General features: G+C 51.1%; 1 protein-coding gene across 1 annotated transcript in view; it reads left to right on the top strand.

Moving 5' to 3' along the window:
* The window catches only part of Cdh4 (cadherin 4), a 447,733-nt gene that overhangs the window by 393,922 nt on the left and 44,582 nt on the right, over positions 1-9,229 (top strand). The gene's annotated exons all lie outside the window — the stretch shown is intronic.

The following is a 9,229-nucleotide window of genomic DNA, read 5'->3' as shown; positions in this document are numbered from 1 at the left end:
ATGCATGTGGCTCTGTGACATGTGGCTTTGTGCCATCAAGACACAAAATGCCTGTGATAATGTAAATGCCTCTCATAGGCTCACAGAACCTTTGGGATATGGAACCTGTTGGAGGAAGTGGATCACTGGGGACAGGACTTGAGGCTTGATAACCCATTTCCTGTCTGCTCCCTGCTTCCTGCTCCAAGAAGATGTGGGACAGGGCCCATCAGAGGACCCCTCCTCCTACCCTTTTGTAGCCACAGCCCTTACCCCACACCCATCCCTGTCCCTCACCCTGGCAAGTGTTATCAAGTTCTTCTCTGTGAATCTGTCTTTTTCAAGATACTATGTGGATGAAACCACAGGATCTCTGGGGTTGGCACATTCACCCAGCATGAAACTCTAGAGCTATCACATAGGTCCAGGCTGTCACCTAGATCCCAGGGTAGAGGTCCGCAGTATAAGCAACAGCCATGCCACAGTTTCCAAGCTGGCCACCCTCTGCCATTGTGATTTCCAGCCTGGGGCCACCAAAGTGAAGCTGCAAAGAGGAAGCACGTATGTAGAGTGTTTGAGAGGACACAGCTTCACTTCTCTGAGATAAAGGTCCATAGAAGGGATTCCAGCTCATACAGTATAGCAGCTCCCATCTCTATGACAGAACCCCTGAGACAATCACCTTATAGGAAGGAAAGGTTTGCTTTGGCTCCTCATTTCAGGGGGTTCGGCCCATGCTGGGCTGGCTCCATGGCTGTGAGCCTGAGGTGAGAGTGAAACATCATACTGAAAGAGCATGGCAGAGCAATGCCACTCAGTGAGCTCACGGCAGCTGAGAACAGAGGCCATGCAGAAGAGGTAGCTAGGAACAAAGTACCAAATACATACCCCGAGGACCCTCACCTCTGGTTCCCATCACCAACACTAATAACAGAGCCTTCCACCTAGGAGCCCACCAGGGAACGGACTCCCTGGCTGGATCAAAATCCACATAGTCCGATGGCTCTCAGTGGCCAACTCTGCCTGCTGGGGACCAAGCCTTTTGAAGTACTTCACAACAAACCCCATAGCAGGGTGTCACCACCACCCAACGGAGGACCTGCCCTTTAATGCAAGGGTCTTTAGAGGACACCGGCATCCAGGCATAACGTTTTGTAAGAGACTTCCATGTCCTTCCTCAAGGAACTGGCCCTGGGCTATGCCTGCCATGTTGAACGGCATACACACACACACACACACACACACACACACACACCATCACCAACCCCTGCACGCAGCTGCCGGTGGGTACGCAGCGATAGTCGCTACAGTCTGAGAGTGTGTTTCCCTAATGACAAGTGGCATGCAGCATCTTGTCCCGTGTCCCTCACCATCTGCACACCCTCTGCGGTGACCGTTCGTGTCTCTGTCTGCCTCTAATTAGATTGTTCTCAGAGGTGCTTTGAGAATTGCTCTCCCACAGTCCTTTGCCTGTGTGTGGCTTGCACATCCTCCTCCCGCTCTGTGGCTTGTTTTCCCAGGTCTTGGGTGAGCCCAACTCTTGATGAAGTTTTCTTTTCTGAACGGGGCTTTGGGGTTGCAAGAATGCCTTCCAAGCTCTGGCTCCTGAGACTCTTTTCCCACGCTGTTCTGTAAGAGTTTTGTGGTTTTATATTGCACACCAGGCCCATGATTCATGCTGAGTCAATTTTCATAAAAGGTGAGAGAGATTCATGTCCGGGTTCCTTTTTCATTTCTGCTCATGGCTGTTTTGCTCATTGTTCTGAGCACTACCTGTCCGAAATCTGAAATCCACAGCTCATGTGCCGACAGTCACATGGGTGGGGGGTTATCACTGAGTCCCTGTGCTGCTCCATCCTTTTTTAAAATCTGCCTCATTGACCTCACTGTGGTGACAGCTGTCATTGTGGGTGCTGGGATGGATGGTATCAGAGTTTTCAGCCCTTCCCTCAACAGTGTTCTCCTGGGGACGGTAGTGCACCCCACCCACACTGCCCCTGCACACCTGGAACCCAGGGGTTCTGCCTGTCCAGGTTTACTGCCATGTGGCTGCTGTGGCCTAGTGCATGCTTTTCTTCTTACACTCTGATAAAATGGAAATAACCACCACCCCCCATGAGGCTCCTGACCCATTAACAGGTAGTGACTTAACGGACATTGTTCTGCACTCTTTCTCAAGATACTATTCACTTTCCAAACTTGGCCAAGTTATTCTTGTTGAATGTAACCTCTTCCGGCTGGCTTCCTGTGCCCGAGATTGCCTACATCAGGAGCATGTGCCCTTGTGACTCAGTGGGCTGCTTAGTAGCCTTCTTCCCTCTCAGATGTTCATCTTTCTGGAGACACAAACTTCCCATCAGCTGGGAGTGAATAACAGCAGCACTCGGGTGTTAGGGGCCTTCCTCACAGCTGAGGCTAAAGCAGCTGACAAGAAAAAGTTACCTTGACTCACGGTTCAAGGTTCAATCCATCACTGAAAAGCAGGCACATGCAGGTGGCTCTATGGCAAGTGACTCTGTGGAAGTTGGCTCTATTGCAGATGGCCCTATATTGCAGGTGGCTCCATTGGCAGGTGGCTCTGTGGCAGGTGAGTCTATTGCAGGTGCCTCTTTTACAGGTGGTTCTGTGGCAGGTGCCTCTGTGACAGGTGACTCTATGGCAGCAAGAACAAACAGCTAGGACTACAGGAGGCACAGACCAGAAAGGAATCAGGATGAAAAGGAGGTCTCAGACTATGAAATATTTCAAGGCCTCCTCCTCTGAGACCCATGTCCCCCAAACAGGATCTACCCCCAAAAGTTTTTACAACCCCTCAAAATGGCACCACCAAGTAGGGACGAAGTATTCAAACACGAGAGCCTCTGGGGAACAGTCACACTCAACAGTGACAGACTCACCCAGACATGCCACAGGGACAGATTGCGGACCCAGGTGATTCAAGCTCAGGTCCTCATGCTTTCAAGAAGCTCTTCGCCCATCATGGTGTCGCCCTTGCCCCCAATCTCCTTTCTGGAGCACCCCCAGGTTGGCCATAGAACCTCTGCCATGCTTCTGGCCTGAAAGTCCACAGCCAGCTTGAAGCATCATTTCTCAAGCTGCCCAAGCAAAGATGCCTCTTGACCCCTCATTCAGCTGTTTTAACTCACTGCACACCCTCACCCCTTGTGTGGAGACCCACACTATAAATTCTAAAATTGATGTCACTTAAAAAAAATATTAAATAGCAGAAGAATCTATGCAGTGAAAGAAACGCTCGTCTGTACAAGGCAGGGCTCCGGCTTGAATAGATTATTCTATTAGCAAGCCCCTGTATTTATTTATTTCATTTCTGCGCCGGTGGAAGTCCCCCTAGATTAATGCCACGGCCTGATGCACAGATGGCACCAGATACTTGAAAGTCATCTGAATATTAAGAATTTAAATCTTTAGCCTCAGTGATTTGAGCAGAAAGCCAATTATGGGGCTGAATTAGTTTTCAAATTAAACTGCAATTTAAGGCTTGTGAAATTAATCCTTTAAGGCGTGTGGCAGCGTAGTACATGGATTCCAAGGAGAAGCAGAGCTGGGGGTCCTCGGTGCTCCCCCAGCACTTGCCAGAGCATTCAGAAAAGAGGTGCCATCACCCTCCAGCTGAGAGGTAGGCCACCCCTTTGAGCCCAGAGAAAAGATGGCTGGTTTGGTTTGCCTGGCTCTGCTCATGGGGAAGAAAAAAAAAAAAAAAAAAAGTCCAAGTATTTCTCCAGGAAGCGGGGAGAGGAGCTGTGGAGGTCTCCAGAGAAAGCTCTGGAAAGTCAGTTCTGCTCTCATTCTCTGCCTAGCACATAGGCCAGCACAGACGTGACTGCAGTGGGTACTCCCATAGTGCACGGGGTAGCTACCAGTCCTGCCCTTGTGCTGGTGCTCTGGCTTTGCCGTGGGCCAAACGTTCAGGAGTGTAACTGGGAGATTGCAGTCATCCATGTGGCCTCAGACTTCACCCAGTGGGAGAAGGAAGGGTCAGCAGGGACACTGGGCTCCGTCCCACCATTCACAAGACAAGAAGGAAGGGTGGCCTTGCTGGCCCTATGGCCCCCACTGGAGTGGCACTAAAACTCAGAACCCAGATCAACCTTCTGCAGACCAAGACATGAGGCACCTTTGGCTCCAGCTTCCAAAAGAAGAACCTAGGACTACAGAGGCAGCAAACTGAGTAGCAGGGAGGGCATGTCCAGGTTCGGAGCTGGGATTGAGGATGACCCATGTGAGCCTCCAGCCCAACCTGGACTCTGAAGTTACCCAGGCTATCCAGGCATGTGTTGCACAGTGGACACAGCCCCCTGTGCTCTTAAACTGCGGCTAGTATCAAGCTCTGCCCTGCCCCATCCTCCACATAGTCCCTATAAAAAATTTGGTACAAGATCGGAGCCCCAAATTCAGGTCCCCACAGGACATCACAGCATGGCCTACCTTGAGAACAGGGCGTCAGCTTTTGCATACATTGCTAGTCAGGGCAAACCCAAGATGGAAAGGAGAAATTGACATACCAGTGAGGACAGAGGCAGAGGTTTTTTGGTTTTTATTTTTTTTTGGGGGGGGGGGAAGGGCATGAGCCAGGAACCCCTGGGCCTGGGGACCACCTCCAGCAATTGAAAGCTTCTGAGGCCTCAGGAAGGAGAGCGACCTGCCCATCCCACAATGCCCATCCCACAATGGGCTCAGCCTGTGGTGGAAACACTTATGTAAGCCCTTTGCCACAGTGATCCAGAGAGACAAGATCCCCTCAGGGAAATTCCTGGAAATCCAGCACTTCCTCCTCCAGAACCTTTCAAGTAACACCAAAAGCCAAGGTTATTGGATCACCATCCACCATCAGAGTATTGCAAGGCACTGTTTGAGAAGTGCCCAGGACACAGATGGCGAACTCCGAGTTCCATCCAGCCAAGCCTGGAGGGCAGAGAAGGTCCCCAGCAGGGTTGGTGTGCCTCTCCAGGTCTGTGGGCATGGCTAGTCAGCCTGGGCTCCCCAGCCCTCTATTTCCTACCCCAGGCCTTGTTGCTTTTGAGTCTCTAGACAAAGTACTTCTCTGGTCCAAATAAAAAAATTTCCAGGACAAGACAGAGGCCAGTGCCAGGGACCCGGAGCCCTGTGGAGAATGCTGGGTGACCACTAGCCCTGTCCCCAGGCCAGAGGGGACAAAGCTGGGCCCTTAGCAAGGGTCGCATGGGTCTGCAGATGAATATAGAGCCCTCTGAGTTCTCCCTCAGCACTCTCTCCAGGATGTCTCCGGCACCCCAGCTGAGTAAGACAGCCTCCACTACCAGACCCAGGCTCTGTACTCAGCCCTTGGCAAATAAACACAAGTGAGAGTCAAGAGTCTGGAGAAAAATGTGTCCTACCTATGGCCCTCCCCAGGCCACTGGCAGCAGCCGTAACTCAGGACACGGCCTCCCAGCACACGCCAAGGCCATGCATCTGTCTGTGGGATTCAAGGGTCCTGCATAGCAATAAATTTGCCCGCTTCCCTGCTGAGACCAATAAATCCAGACCACTGAATGCTCTGTAACTCAGTTGTGCAGAACTCAACACACCCCACTGAGGAAGCAAGAAACCACCATGCTGTGAAGGGTGACGGTGACATTCATATTCTAGCCCCAAGATCCGGAAGACTGTGTGGACTCAGTCACCCTGCAGATGAGACAGCCACAGGCAGGCCAGCAGCAAGTTCTTTTCTGGACTAAGTCTCCAGGAACATCTGTCTCACCCCAATTCCACATCCCAAAGGCAAGCCCTGTGATGGCCATCATGTCCTATGGGTGCCCAGGGAGATGCCATTTTTGAGATGTTGGTGCAGCCAGCTACTGCTTCCAAGATTGTAGACCTTTCGTGGTGGTTCTCCATGACTAGGGCTACTGTGTAGTATGTTTACAAGTGAAAGCCTATTTTCAGAGCCCCGTGGAAGGACTATTGAGCCAGTTTCTCCACACACCTTTATTGGGGAAGATACAGGTCTCTGCACATGAATTAAGCTCACAGTTTGGGCATGAGGCAACGCAGCCCTAGCCCTCCCTGTGATGAAAGGATGAACAGCTCTGTACCCTGCCCTCACAGCCACTTCCCAGCCTGTGTCCCGACCCTCTATACTGAAGACTCCTCCAGCACCCTCTGGCTGACTGGACATGGCTTTTCTGCTTGGCCCATGTTTCTCAGATGAGCAGACTTCCCTTCCTGGCCTCCATGTCCACATCTTCTACAGCCCCCAATAAGGATGTCTCCTCTCCCTTCTGACTTGGGCCCAAGGCTAGCCCTACTGCCTGATGGATATACCCAGGAAGACCTACCACGGCTCCAGGATTGTCTCCATCGGCAACTCTCCTTGCTGCCCCTGCCACCTCCTCACCCTTCAGTCTCTGGGCCATAATGGGGCTGACAGCCTGTCCTCTGTGACCCAGACTGTAAGATCCCAAGGCTGTGCCCATGTGGGCAAGGGGAGTGACAGGCATATTGAAAACTGAAGGTAGAGCTGGGCCATTCTGGGAGCAAGTGAACCCCTTCTTTGTGGGACACCACTCCCACCTCAGTCCCTCGCTTCAGCGTGTCCTATTAGCTCCTGAGTCCCAGAAGAGATGCTTTCTCCAACAGAGATGAAGGCCTTGGTAGCCACCCGTTCCCCTAGCACCTGCATCTCTACTGTTCCCCAAGTACTTGAACCCACTGCCAGCAGCCTCCCTGTGTCCTCTATCCTTGTCCCTTTACTCCCTCCTGATACCTGGGGCTTCCTGGGAGTTTCCTTCCTCTCTCTGAGAAGCAGTATCCACTGTTTTCTGGGTCCTCTGCACCAGTCCAGGGCTCTGTGCCAGGTGGCTTCTCCTCTGCCTCAATCTACCATTTAATGTTCTTCCTCATTGCTGGGCCCTCCCCTGCCTCTGCCTCCCACAGCTTTGTCTGGAGCTCCTGGACAACCACCCTGTGCTCCTCACTGTACCCGGGGTGGCCATAACCCGGGGTTACATCCACCCACCCAAATTCCACACGTCAGGCTGCAAAGGAGTAAAAGTGCTCACTGCAGGGTACATGAGCAGTCAGGTGTAAGGAGTGAGAAGGGCAAAGGAGGGGACAATTGAGAAGGCAAACACCTCTCGAGCATGTAGAGTCAGCTGAGGCACACAGGATTCAAAAATGGCAGAGTCTGCCCAAGAGTCCCTCAGACCATCAGACATCCTCAAGGGCCTGCAGAGTGGACAGTTCAGAGGCAGTCCACTGTCTGGGTGTAGAACATCCCTGGACAACACAATAAAGGCTCCTCCCCAGGCTTCCTCCTCCTCCCTCTTCTCTCTGCACCTTTCAGAAAGAAAAACTAAAACTGCTGAGCCCTGGCTCTGCCTCTAGGGCTGGGAATGTTCCTGGGTCGTTTCCATGGCAACCCATGGACCTGCTTCTTCCTTTTGGCTCAAAGTGTTCAAGCCTGGAGCATCCTCACCTCACCCTAAGGGCTGCCTTGAAAACAGCCAGGTCTCACAATTTCCAAACTGTGGTTTAGGCTCTATCTGCCTCAGTAACTTCAGTCCCCACTCCACACTCTGCTGGCTTCTTTCCTCCCTCCTTCTCTTCCTGTATCCTTCCTTCCCTCTCCCTCCCTCTCCCTCCATTTTCCTCCCTCCCTCTTCCTCCCTTTCCCTCCTCCCTCTTCCTCTCTCCCTTCTCTTCTCCCTCCCTTTTTCTATCCCTTCTCCCTCCCTCTATCCCTTCTCTCTCTCCCTTCCTGCTCTTCTCCCTCCCTCCTCCTCTCTTTCTCCCTTCTTCTTCCTCCCTCCCTCTTCTCCTCCTCCTCTTCTTCTGATGCCCAAGTGACACCCCCTACCTCTTAGAAAACAATCGCCAGACCTTACCTAGGGCAAGGCATGATGCCTGGCTTGCCACATCCCCTCCAAGGCTGTTACAGGCTGTGTGGTCATGTGTCAGTCTCTCTCCTCAAGTCACACATCTATTTCAAAGCCCAGCATTGGCCTCAGTGAACAGAGCATAGAACCTTGTTTTCCATTTTACCACACCCTGGGTGAGTCTCAAGTGTTCTCCTCCAGCATCTCTAGACTTTATTCAGTCATCGCAGGCACATGCCCTAGTTTATGTAACCAATGTCATGTTGGTTGTGAATTTATTAAATGGATTCCTTCCTCCGCCCTCCTGGATATCAACTTCATGACTAGGGGATACATTTTCCAGCTAATTTTTTACATTGAGCTCACTGTAGACTCTCACCCAGCCCACTACATGGCCTGTCCCACTTTGTTCTTCCTACATGCAGTCATCCACAGGGCCTTTGCTTCTCTGGCCAGGGTCTACATCCTCTCCTATCCCAACTCCTCTTTCTCTCAGAAAGACCTTTTCTGCTTCCTCTGCAAGCCACATTTTTTTTTGGTCATTTTATTTTGTGAGATAGGGTCTTACTGTACAACATGGGCTGGCCTAGAACCTGGCCATCTCAAACTTGTGGCAATCTTTCAGCCTCAGCCCCCTGAGTGCTGAGATCATACATAGGAGCATGCTGCTGGGGAGGACCAGAGCCCACCTTCTCTCTCCGTTAATCCATGTATCTTTTCATAACTATCCCTTATTCCAATAGGAAACACGGCTAATTTGCAGTTCAGTATCTCTGCCTGTCTGTGTTGCCTAGCTCAGTAATAATGAGGAGAAGGGGATAACATTTTTCTGGCAGACCTCATTCATAAAGCTAAGCACAGGGCATAAGGCCTTGCATGCCACAAGTCCAGTTAATAAGTGTAGAGTGATTCATTCATACAATGGAGTAGTATTCAGTCATAAAAAGGACAGAGGCTCAACAGCTCTAGGCTCATTAAGAGAAGCCAGACACAAAAGGCCACAGATTATGTAACCTCATTAACATAAAGTACCCAGATTAGGAGATTCTGAAGAAACAGAAAGCAGATAGAAGGCTGGGGAGGCTGGGAGAAAGGACAAAGTGTTGCTGCTGATAGGTTGGGTTTCTCTCTGGGGTGAGGATTGCCTTCTGCAGTTAGATAGTTATTTTCAGTTTTGTTATGATATCAAAGCCTTGAGCATGTTTTTTTCAAGGGCAAACTTTATGTGTGTGATTTATATTTCAATAACATCATTTTTATGGCGTCCCTCCATTTATACCCCACCAGCAAGACTTCATGCAGGATCAGTTGGTCCTCAGTGAGAAGCCTTACATGGTACTTACTGTTCACCGGCCTCAGGCCCTGTGGCTCAGGTGTTGTCCTCACTCAGGCCT

Source organism: Psammomys obesus, unplaced genomic scaffold, assembly GCF_907164565.1.
Source record: "Psammomys obesus unplaced genomic scaffold, mPsaObe1.curated_primary_1811, whole genome shotgun sequence".
In the NCBI taxonomy this organism is placed as follows: Eukaryota; Metazoa; Chordata; class Mammalia; order Rodentia; family Muridae; genus Psammomys; species Psammomys obesus.
The sequence above is the reverse complement of the archived record's forward strand: the minus strand, read 5'-3'. Positions and strand labels throughout refer to the sequence as shown.